The sequence below is a fragment of the Pinus tabuliformis genome, chromosome Q, assembly GCF_031772625.1.
Source record: "Pinus tabuliformis cultivar Carrire ecotype Pingquan chromosome Q, CPIR1, whole genome shotgun sequence".
NCBI lineage: Eukaryota > Viridiplantae > Streptophyta > Pinopsida > Pinales > Pinaceae > Pinus > Pinus tabuliformis.
Genome location: NC_142296.1, coordinates 155,588,625 through 155,603,143, shown reverse-complemented (window position 1 = coordinate 155,603,143; position 14,519 = coordinate 155,588,625). Strand labels below are relative to the sequence as shown.

The 14,519-nt window shown below is 38.2% G+C and overlaps 1 pseudogene; it reads right to left on the bottom strand.

Moving 5' to 3' along the window:
• Positions 1 to 1,612: 1,612 nt before the first annotated feature.
• The window catches only part of LOC149218725 (uncharacterized), a 28,675-nt pseudogene continuing 15,768 nt past the window's right edge, over positions 1,613 to 14,519 (bottom strand).

The following is a 14,519-nucleotide window of genomic DNA, read 5'->3' as shown; positions in this document are numbered from 1 at the left end:
GAAGGCGAGGTTCAAGGCAACATCAAACCAAGCTCAGCCTCGTAGCTAGCCCTACGAGGACAGGAGAGGGCTCTCTCCGGGTCTATCTCGATAAAATGATCAATAGAGTCCGAGATGACTTAAAATGGGAACTGATTTAGGCTAGTAAAATGAATTTGAATGAGGGATATTTGATTTAATGACTAAGTTGCTGGGCTGCATGGGACAAGGACAACATGAGCAGAGATTTAACCAAAGGCACAGGATATTTCATAAGGCGAGATAAGCATGAGGTTTTAGCAATCGAATTGAATTTAAATGGGGTGAAAAGACTGTTTAAGAAAGCTGAAAAGGGCATTAATGTATGAATCCTTTCCAGGTAGAAGAAAACACATAAAGATTGAACACTTCCTCAAGGCAGAGCAATGACTGAATTCTACCTTTCTCACTTAAAAGTATTCAGCTGGAAACGATCATGAATGAAATGCAAAACATCACAGGATACATATGAAACAGAGAGAAAAACACATGCCAAAACTCATACCACAAGAATCTTATAAATCAGAGCTGCACCATTTAATTATTTCTCTGTCAATCTGTACAGCCAAACGCTGAGTTATTCCTCCACCGTTTCCCAGAACTCAGAACTCTCCTTACAAATGATTTTTTAATACAATAAATAGACTTAGAGCCTGGGAAAGCGAATCGATGAAAATAAGGGGTAGTTTCACCTAAAATCATTAAAATAGGACAAGATTGCTCTAAAAAGGAGCAGCGTTACATTTTGTTTGTTGTTGACCTATTAGAATGCGGAAACTGTAATGTAGAGCCTCTGAAATCGTAACTGAAAACCAAAATAGGCAATCGAACCTATCTTTCTGCATGGTAGTTGTTCTTTATTCAATTTTGAGTTTGACTGTCACCATATCGTGAGCCAGCTGTAGTTACTCCATCACCCCCTCCAGCATTTGATAATTGCCCAAATCCTTTGGTATACTGCCCATTAAATTATTCATTGACAGGTCTATATATATGAGATTATTACATTTCCCAAGGCTCGAGGGGATTCTCCTTTCTAGATGATTGCTAAATAAGAAACAATAGAAGGCCTGAAACTTCAAGAAACAACACCTGTAGCGTAGATCCCATAACTGAAGATAAACATAAGCAATCAAATCATATTTTTTTTTTTGCCACAGTGGATATCAACATTTACATTCAGGCGTTCGGTGCTTTGACCATTTCAGCTCCCTTTTCTTTATGTTTGCCAAAAATACACCTGGTTGAGTAAAAACCGTCATGAGGGATTCGAATCCCTATTTCCATATATTCTCTCCATTTATCCACCTGGCGATTAACAAATCGGGCACATCAGATAACTGTTGTGGATGATCAGGTGTGAAAATATTTTATGAATCTGGCAGACTTGTTTCAAACGCCATATGTATCGCATGTAATCTTCATTGGCGGTCTGATTTTTGATGATTTCACCACGAATGCCATCAGAACCTCCCCCTGTCTCTTTGTGTTGTTGAAAATTGCAAAAATAGAAGCAGTTTCAATAACAATTTTTTGGAAATTTCGTCTTGTTTTTTGAATGCCTGGATTTGTACATAAAAACTGCCATTCGGAGCTATATGGAGCACCCTAAAATTCTCGTCCCAATTCTCAAACCCACGAGTAACAGAATGTCATATTTGTTGTAATTTTGGGCCGGAGCTCCATAAGGTCCATCGATGTAAAGCTTGGGAAATCTGCATACTGGGACTCCATTGTCAGCTACCAGTGTAGTGTCAGCCCTCAGTAGACCACTTTTATTGGCAGTAGGGGGTTCACAAACCCTAGAAAATATCCTCTTAAGGTTTTTTGTCCAATCACCCAAGGTTCGGATGTGGACACTCAAGTAATCATCTCCTGGAGCTTGAGGATTTTAACGGATTTGCAACCTGATCTGAAAGCTCTCAAAGTTCTTTCTCCACCATATAACCACACTGGAACTGCAAGGTACATCCATGTCGTTTTCTTGTACCATTTGTGGCTGAGGTACAGATATATACCATGGACTATCAATAGCACATAGACGATTACGAATAAGTGGTGTGAATACCAGAAAGCATTGAATCCTGTAAGCCTTTTCAATGGTTTTGGAAGATTAATTTTATTCCTTCTGAACCACGGAGTGGCCAGAACGAATGCAATTTCCATGAAGACCACATAATAACACCTGTAACGCCCTCAACTCCTTTGACAAACCACCAATAGTTGGGAGGCCTATTATGTCCAAAGAACTGTTGGAAGGGTACATATTGCTCATTTGATGCATGGAGAAGATGGGGAAATCACATGTTAAATGTGCTCCTGCATGAAGCCCCTCTCCTATTGCTATTGCTACTGCAATTACCTTGTGGAAATTGAGATTGTTGTCAAATGGAACTGCTAACACCAAGCTTGGTCTTATTGCGGAGCCATGTAATGGTATTTCTACAAACATGAAGCAAAATCAATGCCATGTTAAATTTGAGTGTCTCTGCAGCTCCCTTAGTTGTGCATACGCAGTAACCCATCACATGTATATTGCTCTATGCCTGTATTATATGAATTTCCATGTAAATAGCCCTGCAAGTATACAAAGCCATAGCAGAAGAACCCAGATGCGTTGCCAGTTGTCTTCAACAAAGAATTTTGGTTTCCGCAACCACCTTTCAACTGGATTGTTTATCTTGGTGGGCGCCAACTTCTGGCTTATCATTTGGCTCAAATTAACGCTGGTGTTCCCACGTTTTGCATTTTCATTTGGAACCTCCAGCAGCAACATCTCCAGATTTTGAATCTCAATGTATCCCAAATGATTAGGGTCTAGTTCTTCCATGATGAGTGTTGCATACTCTTCTGCTTGTTCTTTTAACTTGGAAAGCTTGCTCGCAGATGCACTGGGCATGTTAACCTCTTTGACTTCTTCTTCTAAACTAATAAGTTCTGGTCGTTTCTTATAATACATCTCTGCACGTTTGGCAAAGGAGTCTTCATCTTCTTCTATAAGTTTCATCATGTCTTTAACTTTGAGATCCATATCTGCCAAGTTGTCCTTAAGCCATCTCGAATGTTTTGGACTTACGTGGCCATCCCACCACCAAGAATGTGAATTATTAACGTTGCTGTCAGATACCTCCTTAATTCTATCTTGGTTGGTTTAGAAAGAATTTAATGACACTCCAAACTACTTTCTTTCCTGTAAATACCTGTGACACATATCATAGACACCCATTGCGATACCAATGGGCTGCCAAGCAACCATCACACGTGATACAACAAGCACCCTGTTTGTATCTTGAAAAGAATTGATATCTCGCAATCTATCTTCGTCAGCAACAAAAACACCTATCAAAGTAATGTCCCCATTCTGTACACACCTCAGCGCAATTTTATTCTTCATTTTCGCTACCCTCAGCCCAGGAGCACCCTTTCTCACAATAAACCCGTTGATTTGATTTGTGGTTGTATTCCTGGCACTGTTTCCGATCCATCGTTTTTGGCCATCTAATTTCCAACCACCTTCCACCTTGGTTGCTGTTGTGTTCAAAGAGCTTGCATCACTGCCATAGTTGGATTCAATCAAAGCCCAACATGATATAATATCAAGTCGAGCTCAAGCTGGTAGGTATTTTTTTTTCTTTTGATCCTCACTTCCACACATTGAAATTGTAACCATCATAAATGTAGAACAGCTAGCATCTACCCTTGCAAGTTCAGTCATTGCAAGAGCACTCCCAAGAATAGATAGACCAGGGCAGCCATACCCCTTAATGGTGCCTCCAGCCACTTTAATGTTCGCGAGCTTTGGCACAATCTCAAATAGAAATTCTGCTCGTTCCTAGTACTTTACAATTATAGGGGCAATTTCTGTTTCTGCAACTTCCCTTACATTCATACGAAGTGCCTTGGTCCACGAACATCATCACTTGCAAAACTTCGCGTAATAACCCACGCCACAGGGAGAGCATGGTAGTTTAAATCAAATACGAGAAGAGTGTACAAAGGATACTTGAACTTGTTAAATTCAAATGTTGTGTCAGTTGCTATGAGACTATTGTTACCAAAGCGAATCATTTGCTGCAATTGCCATTCTGTTTGAATACCCAAAATGAAGGAACTTGTATCAGAAGAATCCTGATAGAAAAAAACATTCTTTGGATGTCTTTCGACTTCAGATTTGAACACTGGATAGATCATCTGGGTCCAATTCATATGTGGACCGCTTCTAAACTGGAGAATGTATGATAGCTTTGTTAAAAAGATGTTTTGAACTGAAAAATCACAAAACAGTGATGAATGCAGGGTGAAAGGCTCAATGCGCCGCGCTGGTTTGGTGCACCGCGCGCACATAAAAATGCACTGACAAATGATGCCCAGTGCGCCGCGCGCTCTTTGTATGCACCGCGCGTTGACTGTCAGCACAATTCCGGCCTCAAAACAAAAAATTCGTCCTTTAACCCTTCAATGAGATCTTTTTGGGTGCAAATGGACCTTCAATCAATGAAAATATCTTGATGACTTTGATTTTGGCAAATTCATTTTGTAAAGTTGTAGAGTCTTGGCACTTTGACAACTTGGACACAAACTCTGATTTCTCGTTTCCTCTAACTTTTGGCTTTGAAATGATGAATTTTTCTTGATTGATTTCCTGCAAGTGTTGGAGCTGCTGAACCTAGCAAGATGGGCAGGGCTGCCTGAAGAACTGTAAAACCTTATCAATCATGTATTAAACGAACTTAATAATTTCTTCTTTAAAACAGAGTTTTAAAGAAGAAATGTCCTTCAGCATTATTAATAATGTGAATCTTGAAGTGAAACCTTATTGAAGCTCCCTTTGGCCTGCAAGCGTTATTTCACACTTCTAGAGACAAAAACCTGGACTCAAGAATTAAAATGACTCTTTTTGACCAAAATGGAATTTGATGACTGCAAATGACGAGAAATGAACCTTGGTGAATTATACTCTGACAAAGGACTGACAAGACTGAGTTTAACATCCCCCACGAGGTCTAATTTGCATTTTGAACCCAAAATATCCTATGTGGCCACAGTCAGATTTAAATTTCTATTCAGTATAAGAGAACCAATCTTTAATAATCCAAAACAATCCATTCAATTCCAAAACTTATGTTTGGATTTATATGGTGTATAAACATTTAGAATGTGGAAGCAAGACTTTGATCCCTTATAAAAACTTGAGAGAAAAATACCTACAAAAGTTTTAAAGTCCAATCAATTAACGACCTGGGGATCCCACATTATAGCCAAACCCCTTGAAAGTCTGAGCGAATTTGATGAACAAAAACACTAACATGGGTGAAATTTCATAAAATAAGGCATGGCCTTAACTCCCAATACCATCATGTGAGATTTACTTAAGCTCTTTACCATTTCCTCATTACACTACTTAGATGGAAAAAAAATAATGAGATTGTGTAAAAATTTAAACTAAATTGTGTGTAGAATGTATCGTGGTAATCAAAAGTGATTATAAATTTTAGGTTACTATCAACAACTTATGTAAGTAAATATTATTATTACTATTAGGTAACTTAAATCATCATTATTATTATTATTATTAGGTAGCTTATGATTGGGTAAGGGTCTTTTCCCAAAATGTTTGATAATAACTCCATTGAGGTTCTGAAGAAACTTGTTACATAGAAGGAAGTTATGCTAGTTCTTAAAAAAGTCAAGAAAGAAAAAATCTTGGGACTAGATGGATGGACATCATAATTTTATTTATAGTTTTTCGACCTCCTAGCTCATGATATTGTCAGTGTCATTGAAGAGATTATAGTGGGAGGAAGAATTTTGGGGGCACTTAATGCTACTTCCATATCATTAATTCCGAAGATGACCAATCCACAATCTTTCAGGTAGGTTCATCCTATATCATTATGTAACTTATTTTACAAGTTGAATTCGAAAATCCTAGTTGATAATTTGAAGGAACAATTGTCAAAAGGTATTTATAAAGAACAATTTGGCTTTTTGACAAATATATAGATCCTTGATGTTATTAGAATAACATAAGAAGGAATACATAGTATGAAAGTCAAGCAACTCCCAAGATTGGTGTTGAAACTAGATCTGGTTAAAGCCCATGACAGGGTTAATTGGGTCTTCCTCAGACTAGTTTTACTACAAATTGGTATACCTCTTGAAATCACTGATTGGATAATGGGATGTTTCACTTAGCCAAACTTTGCAGTGTTGGTTAATGACATTCCTACTCGGTTTTTTAAAGCCTACCAAGGAATTTGAAAAGGATTTCCACTCTCACCTTTTCTATTCATGATAGTGGCAGAAGGATCAAGTCTTCTTCTCAACAAGACAACGAGAGAAAGGAGAATAAAAGGTATTCAAATATCCTCTATAGTCAAACTAATACAATTATTATTAGTTGATGATGTCCTCTTACTTGGACATGGTTCTATTAAAGAATGGAGGAGTATCTAGAACATAATTAAGCTATATTGTGAAGCTACAAGGATCAAATTTAGTCCTTCTAAATCAATTATGTTTACTAATGCAGTTCCGAAAAGTCTACTTTAAATTTAAAAACTATTCTTCCTTTCTACTTCTATCCTTTAGATGGGGGAATAAAATATATTGGTTATCATTTAAAGGCCATGGTGGTTGATTGGCTATGGATGGTAAAGAAAGTGGAATGTTGGATCAATCACCGGTGCAACCAATGGCTCTCTTTGGGGGGGGGTGACTGATCTTGGTAAAATCATTTTTTGAAGCAATCCTAGTATATTGTTTGGCCCTATCTAGTGTATAAAGGACAATTCTTAATAGAATTAGAAGCTTATGCCTTCATTTCTTTCGAAAGAAAAAGAGAGAATGGGATGCATTTAGCAAGATGGAATAGATTTCTAGCCCAAAGAAATTGGGAGGATTGGGGCTTAAAAACATTTTTATTTTACAAAGGTGCTAAATTCCAAAAGTCTTTTGAGGGGTATACTTGATGATGGCCTTTGGGGAACCCTAATGCAAGACAAGTATTAGAATAATAAAAAATTCGAAGAATGGGTTCAATCGAAGAAGAAGTCATGGTAGGGAGGGTCAAATAATTGGAAGGTATTAATGCCAACGTTCAACATAATCAAAAGAGGTCTTGTTTGGTAGGTAGGATAAGGAATCAAAATTGACTTAAGCAATGACTTGTAGATAAGGTGTGATGGCATGAAAACAATTTCCCTTAATCTAGCATTGGCATTAAAGTATAGAGGCATTTCTTTTATTTATGAAGCGGTTGATCCCAAAACCAATGAGATGTTTGTAAGACCTTGGAAATAATCTAAAAATCTGTGTCTCTTAGGGAATCTAGCTTGGGAATGGTCACAATTTATTTTATCTTTCTCATAGAATGGAATTAGACTGCGTATAGGCTCAGACAAACTCATGTGGAAAATGAATAAAGAGTGTGGGATGGTGACAAAAAAACATGCTTATGAAATGATGGTGACACAAGAAGTAGAGTTAGAACCATTTACGTGGTATAAAGTTGTTTGGAAGTGGCATTGTCATTTAAAAGATCCACCTTTTTCTTTAGTTGGTGCTAAATAACGTGATCCTCATTCAAGATAATCTTTAGAGACATGGTTGGGAAGGGCCTAGAAAATGCCCACACTGTTGTGATAATCAAGAGTCAATGACACAATTGTTCATGGATTGTGATTTTTCACAATTTGTGTCGAGAACAATCTTATTCAAGGCGGTCTACATAGGGTCATGTTTAAGTAGATCGTTATGGGAATGCCTCACAGAGTGGACAATCTCAGCCTTGGAGCATTTTTCCATCCTTCCATGTTGTTAAAATATGCAACTATGGTAAAATTATACTTTGGACAAATCATTAGATGGATAGGATGATTGCATTGAATTCCTCTTTTTGAGAGGACCAAAATCGACCTAAATATCATCAAACTTGGACAAGGGAAAGTGTACTTATGAAGAAAAACTCACATATGCACATTTGGACAAGGTCAACCCTAACGCAAATTGGTCAACCTTGGAAGCCTATAAATACAAGTGACCTCAAGCTCATTTGGATATCACAAAGCATATTCTTCTTCTCTTCTTAATTGGCTCACACAGGTCTGAGGCAGGGATGACAATCGAAGTTTGCAAAAGTCTAAAATTACAGGGTTTGAGGCTTGCATATGTTTTAGGGTTTTTGGATTACAGTCGCAGGAACGTAACAGGGAAAATTCGACCAAAATCACTAGCTTGTAGGCATCAAGGGTACGACTGGAAGTATCCAGTCTCACACAACTCCTCATGCATGTGACTAGAAGTTTGACTCAGATTTAACCGAAGACCAAAGTTGACCGCAGTTGACCGTAGACAAGAAAAATTGTCTCTGATATATTTTGATGCTGGAAACTTATTTCTGAATGTTATTGGGTTGTTTTTCTGATAATATTATATTAGGCTCATTTTACTCTCTGTTGAACATTTTATGACAATCTAATAGAAGAAAAATTTCAAAGGGTTTCCCCCTTGTGGGGTTTTCCCATGATCTTTGACCAAACCTAGTGTCTCTTGTTGATGTGTTGATTGTCTCCTTTGTCATTGCATTTATTGTTCTATCTTCAATTATTGTTGATGAATGGAAAGACTAATTGTAATTGGAAAGATTGTTAATTGAAGTATTGATTTGGGCTAAAGTAATTGATACAACATAGAAAAACCTGAAAATTTAATATGGTATAAGAGATAAGGTGAAGGAAAAGCCCAAAAGGAGTCAAGAATTGAAGAAATCATCTTTGGGAAAGTTGAAGGAGCTAATCTAGTCAAGTTAAGATGTCTTCCTTCTTCAAAGAAAATGAGAAGTTAGGTTACTCATCCAATTTTGTTGCATGGAAAGTCAGGTTGGAGATCATAGTTGTTAATAATGATGTTTTGGACTACATTCAAGGAAAAGTACCTAAGCCTCCAGAGGATGCTTCTGTTACTGCCAAGAACAAGCACAAGAAAGGTGAGTTAAAAGAAAAGAAAATAATAGTTGATGGTTTACGAGATAATTTACTTGCATATGTTAGAAACTTGAGAAGGTCTAAGGACATGTATGATAAGGTAGTTGACATGTATGAAGTCAACAATTTGAATGAAATCATCTCCTTGAAAGATCAACTCAAAGACACAAAGATGAACAAAGGAGAGTCTGTGCAATCCTACGTAATGAGGATATCTCGTCTTAGAGATGAATTGAAAAGAGTTGGGGAATTTATGCTTGACAGGAAATTGGGGATCGTGACTCTAATAGGTCTCCCTCCTGTTTGTGAAACCTTTATTACTACTATAAGCAAGAACAATGTCCTCCCATCATTTGATGAAATTGTTGGAAAGCTCACTCAAGAAGAATCAAGGATGATATCAAGAGGAAGGATTCAAAAGCATGAACAAGGAGAGTCTGTTGCATTCATCACTCATGAAAAAAAGAAGAAGAAAGGAAAAGGAGGTCCATAAAATTCAAGAAAGCCTCCTCCTCGAAATCCAAATAGAAGGAAGGAATTTTTGCACATCAAATGCTACAATTTTCATAAGAAATGCCACTATGCTTGAGATTGCCACGAGAAGAACAATGGACCATTCTACAATACTAGAAGCAACAACAACAAGTTTAATGATCAAATAAAGAGAGATGACCGAAGGAATGATCGCAATGGAAGAGATGAAAGAAGAAGAAGAGATGCTTCAAGTGACCATGAAGAATATCATCATCAAAAGAAGTCAAAATTCTCCAGGTATGAAAGTATTTTTGCGAATCAATCTTAATACATTCTTATTTCTTCCCTTACTAGTTCATCTCCTCCAGATTGGTGGGATAGTTAGTTGATTAATAGTGGGGCCACTCATCACTTCTCCGGTTATAAGGAAGTTCTCTCTAATCTGGTAGAGAGGGAGTCAAATTTGAAAATCATTCTTGGAGACAACTCCACTCATCCTGTTAAAGGTTTTGGGTACGTCAAATTTCATTTGAATTCAGGAGAATCTATTTTGCTTCATGATGTGATGTATGTGCCAGGATTGAAGAAGAATTTGGTATCTATATCCACTTTATAATACAAATGGATGAGGGTTGCCTTCATCAGGAGAAAGGTTCTTACTTGGCTTGTTGGATCACCCATGAGAGATGCATTCACATTGGGATCAAGATATGAAGGACTCTACATGGTTACTGGAAGAAAACTTATAGCATTGGTCCATGATACTAATCATCTAAGCGAGCTATGACACTGTATATTAGACCATATACACTATGATGTTCTTCTGAAATTGGAGAAATTTGTCTCAGGGATTCCCAAGGTTCAAGTCCATCGTGATGGAGTATATCCTGGTTGTGCCATTGGAAAGAAGACAAGGGGACCATTCCCCTCTAGCGAGAACAAGACAAATGACATCCCCCATCTCATTCATTATGATATATGTGGTCCAATGCCCGTGCATTATATTGGTGGCCATCTCTACTATATCACCTTCATTGATGACTTCTCAAGAAATACATGGATATATTATTTGAAGCATAAGTATGAAGCCTTCGAAATGTTCAAGGAGTTCAAAGCTTCGATTGAAAATCAAATAGGAAAGAAAATCAAAATATTCAGGTCTGAAAATGGTGGAGAGTACACATCAAAGGAGTTCATTGATTTTTGCAAGAATGAATGAATTAAGAAAGAAAAAATTGTGCCCTATACTCTCGAATAAAATGGAGTGGCTGAAAGAAAGAGTAGGTCCATTATAGAATATCCCCATGCCATGCTCCATGATCAAAAGTTGTCGAAGTTCCTTTGGGGAGAAGTAACACATGTCGTCATATATGTTCAAAATAGGGTACCTCATCAAGCATTGGACAACAAGACCCCAAAAGAAGTATGCATAGGTGTCGAGCCCGATGTTGGTCCTCTTTGTATCTTTGCTTGCCCTGTATACTTTCATGTGTCGAAGGACAAAAGGAACAAGTAGGAAGCCTCATGAAGAAAAGGTATGTTTTTTAGATATTGTGAAAATTCTAAAGCATTTAGAATATATATTCCTAGTTGAAGGAAGGTTGAAATTAGTAGGGATGTTATATTCGATGAAAATGTTTCCCCTGGAAAAGCAAGGGACCTTCCTTTGCCTCCTCCTCCTGAGAAGAATGATGATATGAATATTTTAGATGGTCCTTTTGTGCCCGAATCTGAGACAGATATTGTTGATGATTCCATGGGGCACATGGATCCCTTAGATCCTCCTCCATGTGATTCTCCCACCAGGAAGAGGCTACTTTGGCTTTTAGACACATTACAAGATGATGAGAGACAATCTCTTGTTCATATATCATTTAGAGAAAGGAAGAAGCCATGCATGTACCAGGGATATGTTGCAGACATGAGTACTATGATTCAAGTCGAACCTCCCACCTTTGAAGAAGTTGTAAAAGAAAAAGTTTGGAAAGATGTTATGGTCGAAGAGTATGAATCGATTATGAAGAATGATGCATGGTATGTTGTGCCGAGACCGAAAGGGAAATTTGTGGTAACTTCAAAGTGGCTATACAAGATCAAGCATGGAGTTGATGGTAGCGTTAAAAATTACAAGGCAAGGTTCGTGGCTCGAGGATTCTCCCAAAAAGAGGGAGAAGATTATCATGATATATTTTCAACTATGTCTTGATATACAACCATTAATTCAATAGTTTCCCTTGCCACAAGTCAAGGATGGACCCTTCATCAGATGGACGTGAAAATTGCATTCCTCCATGGCATGTTACAAGAAGAAGTGTACGTTGAGAAAACACAAGGATTTGAAGTAGAGGATAAAAATACACATGTTTATAGGTTGTAGAAGGAATTGTATGGTTTTAAGAAAGCCCCCAGAGCATGGTACACCCATATAGATGATTATTTGGTGAAGTTGGGATTCAAAAGAAGCAATGTCGATCCCAAACTCTACTTCAAGGTAGTCCAAGGTATGTCATTGATTTTGGTTTTATATGTTAACAATATATTCTTAATAGGTAGTGAGCCCCTGATGATTGAGTGTAAGAGGGAGATAGGCTATGAATTTGAGATGAAGGACCTTGGACTCATGCATTTCTTTCTAGGAATTGAGGTGTGGCAAAGGCCTGGTGATATTTTCCTTTCATAAGGAAAATATGTTGTGAATTTTCTTGAAAGATATGGAATGATAGAATGCAAGTCACTACCCACACGATGGAAATGAATTTTAAGAAGCTATGTGGATAAGTTGCAAGACCCGATTTGGCGAATCCATCTGAGTATAGACAATTGATTGGGGTTCTGATGTTCCTAGTGAACACCAGTCCGAACATATGCTATGTAGTGAATACGTTCAGTGAATTCATGACTAAGCCTCTCCATGCACACTGGATCACTGCCAAACACATTTTGAGATATTTGCATGGGACGATCACACTTGGTTTGAAATATTCTTTCGAAGATGTTTGACTTCATGGATACACCAATGTTGACTGGGCAGGAAACATTATCGACAAGAAGAGTACGTATGGATGTTGTTTTAGCCTTGGATCTGCCATGATATATTAGATGAGCGGGAAGCAAAATTTTATAGCATTGAGTACCACCAAGGCAAAGTCTATTTCCATTAGCATGGTTAGCTACAAAGAAATATGGTTGTTGAAGCTCTTTGGAGAGGTATTTGAGCAGGTCCTAGATACTACAATGATATATTGCAACAACAAGAGTGGGATCCACATGGCAGAGAATCTCGTATTTCATGACAAGTCCAAGCATATATAGATCCTATATCACTTCATTTGAGACATGGAGTAGAGAGGAGCCATTAGACTCCATCACATATCGATAGATGAGAATATAATAGATGTTCTCAACAAGGCTTTGTCGAAAGGGAAGTTATTGGTCTTCAAGAGCAACTTAGACTGATGAATGTGACCCCTCTTGATAAGGATCATCGCTGATCAAGGAAACTAAGCCAACACTTCCCCCCTGTTTGAGCTCCCAGGGTGTGGAATTGAGATAGAGGGCTCCTGGTTGAGAGATATCTAGAAAATATGGTATCAACCTGTTGTAGTAGCTATAACCACCCTCCATAATTTCACCTTCGCTTCATTTTGGAGCCTCCCTCCTCGAAGTCAATGCAAATATCCTACACTGATCAAGTACTTGTGCTTATTTGAGTTCATCTATCATTTCACTGCTTGTGCACAACTCACTTGTCCCATCGGTCAACCATAAGCACACCCTACACTTGGTCCACCTCTGGTCAAACAACTGTCGGGCAAAAATTCACAGATCTGGAGAGCAACTTCTCTTCGTGTCCATAAATGCTTAGAGCAGCCCAACAACTGCCGTACACTTAGAAATTGCGTAGAGCAGGCCAAGAAGCCTTGCTCTGGAAATTGCGCAGAGTAGGCTAGTCGGCACTACTATGGAAAATTGTGCAGTTTCAGCTAGTTGTACTACCATCAAAAATTGTGCAGAAACTGGCCCAGTTGAACTGCCATCCAGAAATGCACAGAGCAGCTAGACCAGCTACACTGTTCTCCGGAATTACGCAGAACTAGCTAGCTGCACTACTCTTCGAAAATGCGTAGAGTAGCCTAACATCACTTCTCTGGAAAATTGCGCAGAGCTGGCTAGTCAGCCAAGGCCCCTCAGTCTAGAAACAATGTAGAAGCTCTCCCTCACTAACTATTTGTCGCATGTGTTGGCAGGTTGTCCAGTTCCCTCTAGAACTATGCAATCCTTCGTTACATGCTGGGAAAATTTTCCCGAAAAAAGAAAAAAGTAAAAAAGCGAAAAAAACATCCCTAGATTTTAGGGATCTATTTTTAGTAGCAGGAATTACATGCAAAACTGTTTTTAGAAACTTCCCGCCAAGTGTCTCTTTTTCCTAGATTTGTGGCATGAGCATCATAAACCCTAATTTTTCCAAATGTATTTAAACGATGCCTCAAATCTCATTCTTCACATTCGATCTTGGATCTCTAGCATTCTTGAGGCATCTAGGAACCTTCGGTACAGTTGGCGCAACCTTTCCAGGTAAGTTTTGCTTTTCATGCCTTTTACTACTCTTTCTGTCGCTTTTTAGTTTTCGGCTTGTATGAGTATGTTTCCTTGGTTTTAGTGAATGATAATTGGTGTTTCAATGTATTTTGTCTTGTAAAGTGTTGTTTGAACTTAAACGTTACCTTTCCTTAGTGTTGCATGCGTAACACTGTTTCTGCACTCATAGTCGTCGCTTCGACAACTTGCTTCTTAAGCTTCTTGGTCATGTCAATTGATTGATTTCTGCACTTGATTAATCACATGCATGTTTATTTCACTCATATCTACACCATATTTGCACATGCATTCAGTCCTTAGTGATTTTCAGTCGCCCGTCGGCAGGTCTAAGTTGCCTTGGCCCAGACCTTGCTTTGCTTGGCTTGCACTGCACATTTTTGGGAAGGAAGGCTCTGCCTTGCTCCCAGGAAATGCGTAGAACTTTCCTCCCACTAGATTTCAAGG